This window comes from Babylonia areolata, chromosome 33, assembly GCF_041734735.1.
Source record: "Babylonia areolata isolate BAREFJ2019XMU chromosome 33, ASM4173473v1, whole genome shotgun sequence".
Classification (NCBI taxonomy): Eukaryota; Metazoa; Mollusca; class Gastropoda; order Neogastropoda; family Buccinidae; genus Babylonia; species Babylonia areolata.
The window spans coordinates 3,267,345-3,282,344 of record NC_134908.1 but is presented as its reverse complement, the minus strand read 5'-3'; positions in this window follow the sequence as shown (position 1 = coordinate 3,282,344).

The window sequence follows — 15,000 nt, the reverse complement described above, 5'->3', positions numbered from 1 at the left end:
CCACCCCCTCCACACCACCACCCCCCTCCCTCCCTCACACACACACAGATCACACCACGATCACACGCTAGATACATGCAGAACTCCAACAAACAGACGCAAGACAATCCCCCCCACCCCCCATCCTGCCCCCCACGCACCCCCCCACCCCCCAAAAAATGTATGATCGTTCACTACCCTCACACCCTCACCCCATCCCTAACCCTCCACACCCCCACCCCACCGCCCTCACCCCCACCCCCCGATCCTTCCTACCCTCCAGATAAGCACCAAGATGAATCCTCCAAGCCATACAACGTGGACAGGTCAAGTCCTCATTTTTATGGGAGAGAGAGAGATGAGAGAGAGAGAGAGAGAGAGAGAGAGAGAGAGAGAGAGAGAGAGGGAGAGGAAGGACGCTTCAGAGAGGTGCTTCAGGTCAAGGGAGGGAACTCACCGGGCTGCGCTGTGATTTACCGCCCCTTCCGTCGGGGGGGGGGGGGGAATCCAACTCTTCAAGCTTTTCGTGAGAGAGAGAGAGAGAGAGAGAGAGAGAGAGAGAGAGCAGGGAGAGATAGATCTCTCTAGAGCAATGTTGGCGGCGGAGGAGGGTGGGGGTGGGGGGGTGGGGGGCTGGGGGGGAGGGGGGGGGGGGGGGTGGAGACGACCATCATGGGAGGAAAACTTGGAGTGTTTTGTCAATACGAGCGAAGGTCGCGGCAGCCTGGGTTTTTTGTTGTTGTTGTTGTTGTTGTTGTCTTTCTCTTTCTTTTTTTTCCTTCCTTCCTTTCTTTCTTTCTTTCCTTTTTTTCCCCCCCAAGTGTCGTGTCAAAACTTGTACGGGTGCTGATGTACTTGGACGGGTTCAACACTGGCCATACCCGGAGATATATATATATATATATATATAATGATGTGTGTTTTATGAAACGGGTGTAGCATATTGTACTTGGGTACCCGTTTACGTAAAAAAAAAAAAAAAAAAAAAGGGGAAGGGGTGGGGGAGTGGTGCGGGGGGCTGGGGGTGGGGGTGGGTGGGGCTGGGGTTGGGGGGGTTGGGGGGGGGGGGGGTAGCGTGTCAGGATCCGGGTCAGGCGCTGGACTTGAGATCTGTAGCGTTCATTCACCAACAACCAAGTGCCTATGTCCTCGTGAGGGTAAAAAACACTTTATTAATACTTCGATTATTTCATCACTCCTTCCCCCCCCAGGTGTGTGTGAACGGGGGGGTACCTGACTTCGGCTGGTGGGAAAAAGGTTGTGAGGGTCCGGCGCTCTAGGGTATCGATCCCCGGATCGGCGTGCAGCGATCAGCTTGGCATCGGTCCCGAATAATTTAACGGATGTTTTAACCGTTCAGTCCTCCGCAAGACTGTGTGTATGTCTCTCTCTCTCTCTCTCTGTGTGTGTGTGTGTGTGTCGGTGGAGGAGACAGACAGACAGACAGACAGACACACACACACACACACGTGCCTATGATACACACATGCATACATACATCCACACTCACAACAATGGCATACATCTATGATGTGCATCACAAGTCCAACGTCTAAAGGTTTCTTTTCTAGCGTCCTTTCATAAGAAATAATGATGTTATAATACTAATAATGAACATGAAAATGAAAATGATAATGGTACTACTACTACTACTACTAATGACAACGACGACGACGACGACAACAATGATGATGATGATGATGATACTACTACTAACAACAACAACAATAATAATAATAATAATGATAATGACAACAACAACAAAAAAGATGATGAAGATGATGATGATGATGATGATAATGATGATAATAATATTAATATTAACAACAACAATAATAATAACAACGACAATAATAATAATAATATTAATAATAATAATAATAATGATAATGACAATGACAACATCAACAGCAAAAAAATGATGATGATGATGATGATGATAATAATGATGATGATAATAATAATAATAATAATCATCATGTATATTAACAATGCGCTCAACGGCATTATCACAGTGACTCAGAACGCGAACTCACGAACACGATAACCACAACCCCACATAATAATAATAATAATAATAATAATAATAATATCAACGTGACACTTGCAGCTTTTTGACTCACTTGTGTAAACAAAGTGAGTCTATGTTTTAACCCGGTGTTCGGTTGTCTGTCTGTCTGTGTGTGTGTGTGTGTGTGTGTGTGTGTGTGTGTGTGTGTCTGTGTGTCCGTGGTAAACGTTAACATTGACATTTTCTCTGCAAATACTTTGTCAGCTGACACCACCAAATTAGGCATAAAAATAGGAAAAATTCAGTTCTTTCCAGTCGTCTTGTTAACAATATTGCACCTTGGGATGGGCACACACACACACACACACACAAAATGAAGCCTAATTATATGCAAACTATATTCACTGTTATATTTATATTTTTTGTATTCTCTAAACTTGGCACTTTGATCTGATATTCTGACCCAAAAACAAGAGCAGTCATTACTATCATTTTTTGTTCAAACAGGAACTTCTTTTGCTAAGCATGGAAGTTTTATTCATTTTGCAAACGTTTTGGTGCAGAGAGTAAAAAAGGGAAATTACTCTGTAATTAATGCTAGGGGACTTAATTTATCACAAGTGAGTCTTGAAGGCCTTGCCTCTCTTGTTTCTTTTGTTTTGTGGGGCCTCCAACCTCCTCCTTTTCCCCACATCTTTCTTTTTCTTCTTTCACAGACGCACATTTACCTTTCGCGCACCACTTTCGCCCACACACTTTAATTAATCACTTTCATTTTTTGTTCCCCTATCGTCTGGCGCAGCAATTGCCCCAGTGTGTCTTTGAGGCATGCGTTTTAAGAATATTCGATGTTTGTGTAGTTCTTCTTCTGCGTTCACTCGTATGCACACGAGTGGGCTTTTACGTGTATGACCGTTTTTACCCCGCCATGTAGGCAGCCATACTCCGTTTTCGGGGGTGTGCATGCTGGGTATGTTCTTGTTTCCATAACCCACCGAACGCTGACATGGATTAGATCTTTAACATGTGTATTTGATCTTCTGCTTGCATATACACACGAAGGGGGTTCAGGCACTAGCAGGTCTGCACATATGTTGACCTGGGAGATCGTAAAAATCTCCACCCTTTACCCACCAGGCGCCGTCACCGTGATTCGAACCCGGGACCCTCAGACTGAAAGTCCAACGCTTTAACCACTCGGCTATTGCGCCTGTCGATGTCTGTGTACATTTTCCAGGGTTTTTTTGTTGTTGTTGATGTTCTAGTGTTCTGATGTATGCATTCTAAACATGTAATGACAAGTGATTACATCTGGCTGGGTTTATCGTTGCCCCAGTGTGAGTTGTTTGTTAGATATTGAAGCTTTTCGGTCGTCCATCCTCTCTCTCTTTTCCTCCTCTCTCTTAACCAAATACCAGTGGATCGACCCTATCGTCCCTTTTAATGTATTTATTGATTGATATAGATACTTATATAGCGCCTATCCTCGGTCGGAGACCAAGCTCTAAGCGCTTTACAAACACGGAGTCATTTACTCAGCAAGCTGCCTACCTGGGTAGAGCCGACTGACGGCTGTCACTGGGCGCTCGTCATTCGTTTCCTGTGTCGTTCAATCATTTTTCAGGCACGCACACATACACACTCAGACAAAAATGTAACATTTTACGTGTATGACCGTTTTTGTTTATTACCCCACCATGTAGGCAGCCATACTCCGTTTTCGGGGGTGTACATGCTGAGTATGTTCTTGTTTCCATAACCCCACCGAACGCTGACATGGATTACAGGATCTTAAACGTGCGTATTTGATCTTCTGCTTGCCGTATACAGATGAAGGGGGTTCAGGCACTGGCAGGTCTGCACATATGTTGACCTGGGAGATCGGAAAAATCTCCACCCCTTTACCCACCAGGCGCCGTCACCGAGATTCGAACCCGGGACCCTCAGATCGAAAGTCCAACGCTTTAACCATTCGGCTATTGTTTACATGCCAGTGGTTTTTGATGACATAGTGCATGTTTTTACACCCTCTCTTCCCAGGTGTGAAGGGTACCGGACTTCGGTAAGCAAACACGGCAGTGCAAAAGAGACAAAAATTGATGATTTTTCATGATTTGGGTTTTTGATGGATTTTGATTCTTGAACATCTCTTCTATCATATGCGTAAGTTTTTTTTTCCCCACTGTAAAGATTTCCTTAACAATAAAAAAAAAAAAAGCCAATAAAGATTGCTTACTGAATCACGGAAGTGTTTATTTTGTTCAATTTCAACGCAAGTCGTCCAGTTTCTGGCCTTGACAACATACCTTGGACTTGCTCAATGATGAGTAAACCTACAACCATGAGACTTTGCATGACTGTTTTATAGCATGTTATTAAAGTTTTGTCGTCAGTTTGTATGAAAATATTCTCTGGGTATTAATTCATAGCGGTTCCAATCTTTTTACCCACTGTAAATTTTGAGGATTTCGCAATACCCCCAAATTTAAAAAAAAATCATAAAAAATACAATAATTGAAGAAGAATCAACACAATCTCACGTAACATCATTGTATATCAAGTCCACATAACCAAAAAATGTTTGCATGCACCACATGGACCACAAACCCGATTTCTTTGATACAATGTTTGGCGGCCATTTTGATTTGTTTTCATAGCAACGGGTGTTCACAGAAATCTAAGATAACATTTTTTTTTTGTGATCCACGAGGGATGATACACCTAGTAGATAAAAAAGAGATATATAGTTGAAGAGAAAAAAAGTCGTTATTTGACTGTAGTGTCTAGCCTTAACTCACTCAATACGGCCAGTCCTCTCTTCTCCTCTACACAGACCCCTCGGATGTCCAGTGGATGTCTGAATGACCCAACCTTTAGCTTCCGTCGTCAGAATTGTGGTATTCTTTGTCAACATTCACGTCGTCAGTATAAGAGCCTTCCGCTTGCAGTATTTTGATGGTGGTAATTAGAGTGAAACGCTGTTAACGTCGTCTCTTTCGCCGTTCGTATGGAGAGAGTTAAAACGGTTTGGACGGAGAGAAGACGCCTGGGCCCCACCTTCTGATGCTAAGCCATCGACACATTCATTTTCATCATTTTGCCCATCGCTCCTTGTAGAGCATAGGCCATCGACGACCCCTCGCCATCGCACTCTGTTCTCGGCTGTTCTGGCCATTCCAGTCCAGTTGGTCCCTTGCTGCTTCAGCTCTGCTTCGGTATCTCGCCTCCAGCTGTTTCGAGGCCGGCCTCTCTTCCTCTTTCCCTGCGGGTTCCAGGTCAGGGCTTGGCGTGTGATGCTGGACGCTGGCTTCCTGAGGGTGTGTCCGATCCAGCCCCACTTCCTCCGCAGTATCTGCTTGGCCACTGGTTCCTGTCCCGCTCGCTCCCACAGATCTTCGTTTCGGATCTTCTCATGCCATCGGATCTTGTAGATGCACCTCAGACAGGTGTTGAAGAATGTCTGAATCTTCTGCTTCATCGTCTGTGTTGTCCGCCATGTCTCGCATCCGTAGAGCAGAACTGACTTCACATTGGAGTTGAAGATGCGGAGTTTGGTTTTCAAGCCATCGACACAGTGGACATGAATTCACTGCCCCCGATGACCGTAAAACGTTATGGGACATGTATGTACGAAAACCATTCGTTTCCGACTTATTTGTATTTGTATTTCTTTTTATCACAACAGATTTCTCTGTGTGAAATTCGGGCTGCTCTTCCCAGGGAGAGCGCGTCGCTACACTACAGCGCCACCCATTTTTTTTGTATTTTTTCCTGCGTGCAGTTTTTTTTTTTCCTATCGAAGTGGATTTTTCTACAGAATTTTGCCAGGAACAACCCTTTTGTTGCCGTGGGTTCTTTTAAGTGCGCTAAGTGCATGCTGCAAACGGGACCTTGGTTTATCGTCTCATCCGAATGACTAGCGTCCAGACCACCACTCAAGGTCTAGTAGTGGAGGGGGAGAAAATATCGGCGGCTGAGCCGTGATTCGAACCAGCGCACTCAGATTCTCTCGCTTCCTAGGCGGACGCGTTACCTCTAGGCCATCACTCCACCAGAACAGCAGAAGAGGCAATAGGCTGTCCCGACTATCTGTGGCTAGTCATTGCTGTTCCAGCTATCTGTGGCTAGAATTTGATAAAAGTGGAGAATTTCTTGCCCAAGTTACATCCTGGAAGACGAAATCCATCTTCTTGATCATTGTATTAAATATAAAACCTTAAGGCAACAATTTTTAAAGGATATTCGAAATTCGAATAACACAGGACATATTCCCAGTCAGGTGATGCTAACAGATGATGAATATATACAAAGAAGATTGGGAAAATTTGTTTATGAATGCTGCTGCAATTTACTGCATTAACTGATTGATTAATTGTGCGTTTTTCATTCGTTCATTCATTTACCATTGCACTTATGTCTTATAAACCTTACGGTTTCATGACAATAAAATCTATTCTATTCTATTCTATTCCCCCACTCTCTCGGCCAAGAGGGTTTTTAGGACAATGGCAATAGTTCCCAAAGGCCAACTAGGCCCCCAAGTCTGCAGCACTAAGAGCCAGTGCAATCTTGCTTTTGCCTCCTAGCTTGAGAGTCACAGTCCTTCACAAAAGACTAAGCTTTAAATGGTTTTCCCATTGCAATGGAGAAACACTTGATCATACAGCTTTCGCCTTGCTGTTTTTATTTATCATTATTATTATTACTACTTAAAAAAAAAAAAGTACGCTTATAGTTGACTTCATCAAGTTTTTGCGCCTTATACATATTATTATTATTATTATTATTAGTAGTAGTAGTAGTAGTAGTTCTTTTTTTTAATGTAATTATCTATTATTTATTCACCACCCCCCCCCTTTTTTTTCTCTCTCAAGGCCTGACTAAGCGCGTTGGGTTACGCTGCTGGTCAGGCATCTGCTTGGCAGATGTGGTGTAGCGTTCGCTCAAGGAGGCGAACGCAATGACGCCTCCTTGAGCTACTGAAACTGAAACTGTTGGCCAAAATGTAAGCTATGGGTCATGTAACTTGCTTTCAAACCTTGTTCTTTTATGACTTTGCTTTGGGGGGGTTTCTGGCAAAGCAACTGGCCTTGAAATAGTTTCTGCCCTTTCAGTGCGATAATCTCGAAGTATTTATCATTGCTGTTATCGCGACTGCTGTAGAGAAATGTTCGCGGCTTTCACAATAAAACATCTTTGGTCTCTGGTTCGTTTTATCTCTTAGAAAGTGTGTGTGTGTGTGTGTGTGTGTGTGTGTGTGTGTGTGTGTGTGTGTGCGTGCGTGCGTGTGTGTATACATGCGTGTGTGCGTGTGGTGTGTCTGTATGTGTGCGCGCGCACGCGCTCATTGTGTGTGTGTGTGTGTGTGTGTGTGTGTGTGTATGTGTGCGCGCGTGTGTGTGTACATGCGTGTGTGCGTGTGGCATGTCTGTATGTGTGTGTGTGCGCGCGCTCATGTGTGTGTGTGTGTGTGTGTGTGTGTGTGTGTGTGTGTAAGCGCGCGCGCGTAAGTTCGCTAAACGTCCCCCCCCCCAACCCCCTCTTTTTTGTTTTTAATTATCCATTTTGGTTAATTTCAGTTATTTGCTTTCGATGTATCTTTTCATCTTGATCAAAATCAGTTTACTTTCCTTATCATTCATTCTAATTCATTTTTAATGTCATATTTCATTCTGCAGAATTTTGGAGGATCTGAAGACTTTTGTGACCATAGTGTAGTAGTTGTTGTTGTTGCTGTTGTTGTTGATGATGATGATGATGATGATGATGATGATGATGGTGGTGGTGGTGGTGGTGGTGGTGGTGATGATGATGATGATGATGATGATGATGATGGTGGTGGTGGTGGTGGTGGTGATGTTGATGATGATGATGATGATGATGATGATGATGATGGTGGTGGTGGTGGTGGTGATGATGATGACGATGATGATGATGATATGGATACTTATATAGCACCTACCTTCAGTCAGAGACCAAGCTCTAAGCGCTTTACAAACACGGGGTCATTTGCACAACAAACAGTCTGCCTTACCTGGGTAGAGCCGACTGACGGCTGCAAATTTGGGGGGCGCTCATCATTCGTTTCCTGTGTCATTCAATCAGGTTTCAGTCACGGCACACACACATACCACACACTCAGAACATGTTACAAAAGGAGTGTTGCTTCTATGCGTAGTTCACACTCTGCTCCAGTTTCAGTTTCAGTTTCAGTAGCTCAAGGAGGCGTCACTGCGTTCGGACAAATCCATATATACGCTACACCACATCTGCCAAGCAGATGCCTGACCAGCAGCGTAACCCAACGCGCTTAGTCAGGCCTTGAGAAAAAAAAATATATATAGATAAGCGTACATACATAAATAAATAAATAATAATTATGATATAAAAAAAAGAAAAAAAAAAAAGAAAAAGAAAAAAAAAAGATAGTAGTAATGAAAATAATGATAAAATAATAATAATAACAACAATAAATAAATAATCAAATAAATAAGACAACAATGATGATAAAGAAGCAAATAAATATAAAACATGGAGACACACATTCACACACACACCCACACATGCATAACAGATACTGCACCAAACATGCAGTTTCACAGATATGAAAGCACAGTCAACTACATATAAACGTACATGAGCTCCAACACACACACACACACACACACACACACATTACCCAGGTATGCCCCCCAAAAAAAACAACAACAACACCCAAACAAAAAAACTCGGCTCCAGAAGCCAGAAGGCTTTCCTCACCCGGACGAGACCTTCTTCTTCCTAGTGATCTTCGGATACGAAGAAACTGCCATCATCATCATCATCATTTTTTTAAATATTTTTTTTAAACATTTTTTTAATTCCATTTTGGTAGGTTGACATTTTACAACAACAACAACAGCATCTTAATGGACATTTATAAAGAAGAAAAAAAACAAACAAAGAACAAAAAACAACAACAAACAAACACACACCATAAATACTTTGATAGAAACAGCCAAGCAGCTGGATTATATACACTGGTTGGTTATCATCATGGAGTATTATCATTCATTTCTTGAAGATCTTACACAAGCTGTCAAGGAATACAAACTGTCAAGTATCTTAGAACACGTTTACGGAAAGTGAACACCTCAATCATTTCTTATGAATATCATCATCATCATCATCATCATCATCACACTCTGCTCCCTCGCTCAGCGCAGCCCCCTCCCACAACCTTCCAAACCTTCCCCCCTCTTTCTTTTTCAGTAAAATGTTGAGCAGCGCATATGTATTTGTCCCAGCGCTTTGACAAGGCAAGACAAGGCATGGCATTTCATGTGCCCCCTCGGGGGTAAGGGGGTAGGAAGGGGGCGGGGGGCGGGTGTGTGTGTGTGTGTGTGTGTGTGCGTAGAAACAATATACATCAACGTCTTTAAGACACACCATAATTATTATAAACAGCTAATTGAAACTGAAACATAATTCTTTCTCTGTCTGTGCGTGTGTGTGTGTCTGTGTCTCTGTATGTCTGTCTGTGTCCGTTTGTCTGTCCGTCTTTCTTTTTTTATGTCTCTGTATCTCTGCTTCTGTCTGTCTATCTGTCTGTCTGTCAGTCTGTCTGTCTCTCTCTCTGCCTCTCTCTCTCTCTCTCTCTCTCGTAAATCAGACCTTTATAGTAGATGACTACCTCTGAACTGTGCTCTTCAACACGCCGTCCTCCACCCCCTTACCCCCTCTCCTCCACCCCTCACCCTCCACTTTTACACCCTTCCCTTTCTCCCTTCCTCCCTCATATCCATATACCCCCCCCCCCTCACCCCCCATCCCCCTATCTTGAAGAATAGCCGTCCAGTTTCGATAAGGTCACACACACACACACACATGTCCACACACACACACACACACACACACACACACATGTCCACACACACACACACACACGCATACACACACACACACACACACGCACGCACACACACACACACACACACACACACACGCACACACATGTCCACACACACACACACACACGCACACACATGTCCACACACATACACACACACGCACACACACATGTCCATACGCACACACACACACGCATGTCCACACACACACACGCACACACACACACGCACAAATGTCCACACACACACACACACACATGTCCACACACACACACACACACACACACACACACACGGAGAGAAACACGTGACATAAGACAAAAAAAACAACAACAAAAAAAAACAAACAGTAAGGACAAATGAGAACAGTAACTGGTATAGTCCATTAACAATAAACAAAACAACGAAAACAACAATAATTATCATCATACTGTCACGTACGTATGCGCACACGCGCGCACACACACACACACACACACACACACATGCATGCACACACACGCACCTCCCCCCCCACCCCCCCAACACCCCTACCCCTTCACACACACACACAGAAAGAACCCCTCCCTAGCCAAATACCTCCCGGGAGATAAAAGTTGGTGCCAGATGTCGTAAAACATGTCGACAACCGTTCTACTTCTTCCCCTTTTTGTAGCGTCCACTTTGGGGTCCCAGGGCAAAGAAAAAGTGCTTCCACCCATAGTATTGTCCGGTAACCACGAAACCCCACCAACCTCTTGTTCCTAAGGTGGGGAAGATCAAGGCGCATTGTGGACTGACCACACTATAAACTTACTTAGAACTGACAGGAGCTTTGATAGTAACGACGACGAATTCGAAAGCGAAGACGAAGACTTTATTATCTTTATTTCTTGTTTTTTTCCTTTAAAAAAAAAAAAAAATCGGGAATTTGAACCTTTCAAGGCCTTGAGAGGAATGTCGACTGTAGAAAGTTGTGTGGATGTGGGAGGGGGAGTGGGAGGACATTTCGTTGTAAGATGGCGTTTTTGGTGGTTGTTCTGTCAACTACTGCAGTCATCAGGAACGCATTCATTGACACCGCGTTTGGGAGGGGCGGGTGGGGGGCAGGGGGGGGGGGGGTGAAGAAGAAAACTGGACAATACCGCCAAACTGATACACACCAGTAATACTGTTCTGTGCTGGAGGGGTCCTGCTGTACTGTACTGTACTGTACTGTACTGACCTGTGTTGTATTGTACTGTGCTGTACTGTACTGTACTGAACTGTGTTGTATTGTACTGTGCTGTGCTTTGCTGTACTGAACAATGCTGTACTGTGCTGTACTGAACTGTGTTGTATTGTACTGTGCTGTACTGTACTGTATTGTGCTGTACTGTACTGTGCTGTGCTTTGCTGTACTGTGCTGTACTGAACAATGCTGTACTGTGCTGTACTATGCTGTACTGAACTGTATTGTGCTGTACTGTGCTGTGCTGTATATATGTAGTGTACTGCACTGAACTGAACTGTATTGTACTGTGCTGTGCTGTATTGTACTGTGCTGTACTGTGTTGTATTGTACTGTACTGTGCTGTGCTGTATTGTACTGTGCTGTACTGTGTTGTATTGTACTGTACTGTGCTGTGCTGTACTGGGCTGTATTTTACTGTGCTGTGCTGTACTGGGCTGTACTGTACCGAACTGTGCTGTGCTGTGTTGTATTGTACTGTGCTGTATTGTACTGTACCGTACTGTGCTGTACTGTACTGAACTGAACTGTATTGTGCTGTACTGTCCTGTACTACACGGTGCTGTACTGTGCTGTGCTGTAGTGTACTGCACTGAACTGAACTGTATTGTGCTGTACTGTCCTGTACTACACGGTGCTGTACTGTGCTGTGCTGTAGTGTACTGCACTGAACTGAACTGTATTGTGCTGTACTGTCCTGTACTACACGGTGCTGTACTGTGCTGTGCTGTAGTGTACTGCACTGAACTGAACTGTATTGTGCTGTACTGTCCTGTACTACACGGTGCTGTACTGTGCTGTGCTGTAGTGTACTGCACTGAACTGAACTGTATTGTATTGTACTGTACTGTGCTGTGCTGTAGTGTACTGCACTGAACTGAACTGTATTGTATTGTACTATGCTGTACCGAACTGTGCTGTACTGTGCTGTGCTGTTATCTCTGTTTCTCTAACGTTGTTTAGTCTCTGTCTGTCTGTCTCTGTCTCTGTGTTTCTGTTTATCTCTCTCTGTCTCTCTGCGCCTCTGTCTGTGTCGTTATCTTATCTCTGTTTCTCTAACTTTTGTCAAGTCTCTGTCTGTCTGTCTCTGTCTCTCTGTTTCTCTTTCTCTCCCTGTCTCTGCGTCTCTGTCTGTTTCGTTATCTTATCTCTGTTTCTCTAACTTTTGTCAAGTCTCTGTCTGTCTGTGTGTCTGTCTGTCTCCCTCTTTTTGTCATTTTGTGAATATTTTGATTCCATTTTTCTTTGCCCTGAGGGTTGGATGTAAAAAAAAAGGATATACTTGATTATTCATCTTCCCTCATTAAAAAAAACATTCGTTCGTTCGTTCGTCTGTTCTCTCTGTCTCTCTCTTTCTCTCTCTCTCTCTCTCTGTGTCTCGATTGAGAAAGTGCATACATATGCAATTAAACGTTTCTTAAATGTACCAATACATTCATCTAATACAGTGTTATACGGAGAAACAGGAAGGTACCCTTTGTATATAAATTTTTTTGTAAAGTGTATTAAATAATGGTTGAAACTGTTGAAACTTCCACAAACACGCTTATGCAGACAGGCCTATGATATGATGTATATTCAAATGGATTTAGGGAAAGAGAATTGGGCTTACAGAGTAAAGAAAGTTTTATCAGAACATGGTTTTGGAATTGTGTGGTTATCACAGGGAGTAGGAATCGAGCAGCAATTTATATCGGAATTTAAAGACAGACTTATTTGTTCTTTTCAACAAAAGTGGCACTCCGATATAGAAACAAAAGAAAAATATAGTTGGTTTTTCTCATTTAAAAACGTATTTCAACCTGAAAAATTTCTAAGTATCATTACAGATAAATGGCACAGAATAAGTTATGCAAAATTTCGATTAAGGACACTTGCTTTCAACGCAAATAAGAAATGGTTTGAACCTGGGACTTCCGCAGAATTACCATGCCCATCATGTGGCTCACAAATTGAAGATGAGAAACACTTTTTGTTTGAGTGTAAAGCTTATGATGATTTGAGAAAGAAATGTAAATGTTTTGAAGTAGGTATAACCGAAATGCGCAACATTGTGTCTGCTTTATCATCTGAGGATGAAATTATAATTAGATCGATTGCAAAATTTATTGCAGAAGCGCAAAAAATAAGACAAGGATTTGTTATACACGGGCAAAATAATATATAATAAGGTAGTTAACCATAGTTGACTGAATACTGATATGTTCCGGAATGAAAGTAAGGAGTACATGAAATTATGTATGTGAGAGGATGGTCGAATTTTCTTTTTTTTTCTTCTTTTTTTTTTCTTTAGTATTTTCTTTGAAGTGATACTATGTACATATATAATTATGGTGTCAGTGTTACCAATCTTTTTTGACTGCAATGTTTAAAATTTACATCATAAAGATTATTGTAATCTGTTGATGTGAAAATGTTACCCCCTTGTCAAAAGACCTTTGCAGGCAATGACAATAAAACATTTCAACTTTCAAGTTTCTCTCTCTGTCTCAATCTATCTATCTCTCTGCCTGTCTCTCTCTGTGTCTCTGCCTCTCCCTCTTATATGCTTGCTTATTCCTCATTCAAAAAAAAAAAAAAAAAATCGTTCGTTCGTTCTCTCTCCCCGTTCTCTCTCTCTCCCTCCCTCTCTCTCTTTCTCTCCCTATCTCTCTTCCCCCCTCTCTCCCTCTCCCATTCTCTCTCCCTCCCTCTCTCTCTCCCTACATATCTTTCTTTCTCCCTTCCTCTCCCCCCTCTCTCACCCTCTCTCTCTTCCCCCCTCTCTCTCTCTCTCTCCCTCTCTCTTTCCCCATTCTCTCTCCCCCTCCCTCTCTCCCCCCTCTCTCTCACTCTCCTCCTCTCTCTTTCTCATCCTCTCTCTCTCCCCTTTCTCTCTCTCCCTCTCTTTCTCTCTCTATCCCCCTCTCTCCCCCCTCTTTTTCTCCCTCCCTCTCTCTCTCCCCCCCTCTCTCTCCTTGTGACAGGATGCAAAAAAACAAACAAACGAAAGCACAAAGAAAAGGGAGATAACCCCTACATTCCCACCAGTCCGCTCCTTTCACGAACATGGGGGTTTAGTGCAGAAAGGGCGAAGGGAAATAATTCAAGCACTTCCAACAATAGTTATCCTTCATCAATAGCCGAATGGTTAACTCACTCAGTACGGCCAGTCCTCTCTTCTCCTCTACACAGACCCCTCGGATGTCCAGTGGGTGTCTGAATGACCCAACCTTTAGCTTCCGTCGTCAGAATTGTGGTATTCTTTGTCAACATTCACCTCTTCAGTATAAGAGCCTTCCGCTTGCAATATTTTGATGATGGTAATTGGGCTGAAACGCTGTTAACGTCGTCTCTTTCGCCGTTCGTATGGAGAGAGTTAAAACGTTGGACTATCAATCTGAGGGTCCCTGGTTCGAATCTGGGTAACGGCGCCTGGTGGTGAGAAAAAGGAGGAAGTTTTCTTTCCGATCTCCCAGGCCAACATAATGTACAGACCTCCTTGTGCCTGAACCCTCTTACTGCACACGCAAGCAAGAAGATCAAAATACGCACGTTAAAGATCCTGTAATCCATGTCAGTGTTCGATGGGTTAATGGAAACAAAGAACATACCCAGCATGCACAGCCCCGAACACGGAATATGGCTGTCTACATGGCAGGGGTAAAAACGGTCATACATACACGTAAAAGCCCACTCGTGTACATACGAGTTAACGTGGGAGTTGCAGACCACGAACGCAGAAGAAAAATCTGCAGACAGGACAAAGGGAAATAATTCGCACTCTTCCAACAACAGTAATCCTTCATCCACAGACAGGACAAAGGGAAATAATTCAAACTCTTCCAACAACAGTTATCCTTCATCCACAGACAGCACAAAGGGAAATAATTCACACTCTTCCAACAACAGTTATCCTTCATCCACAGACA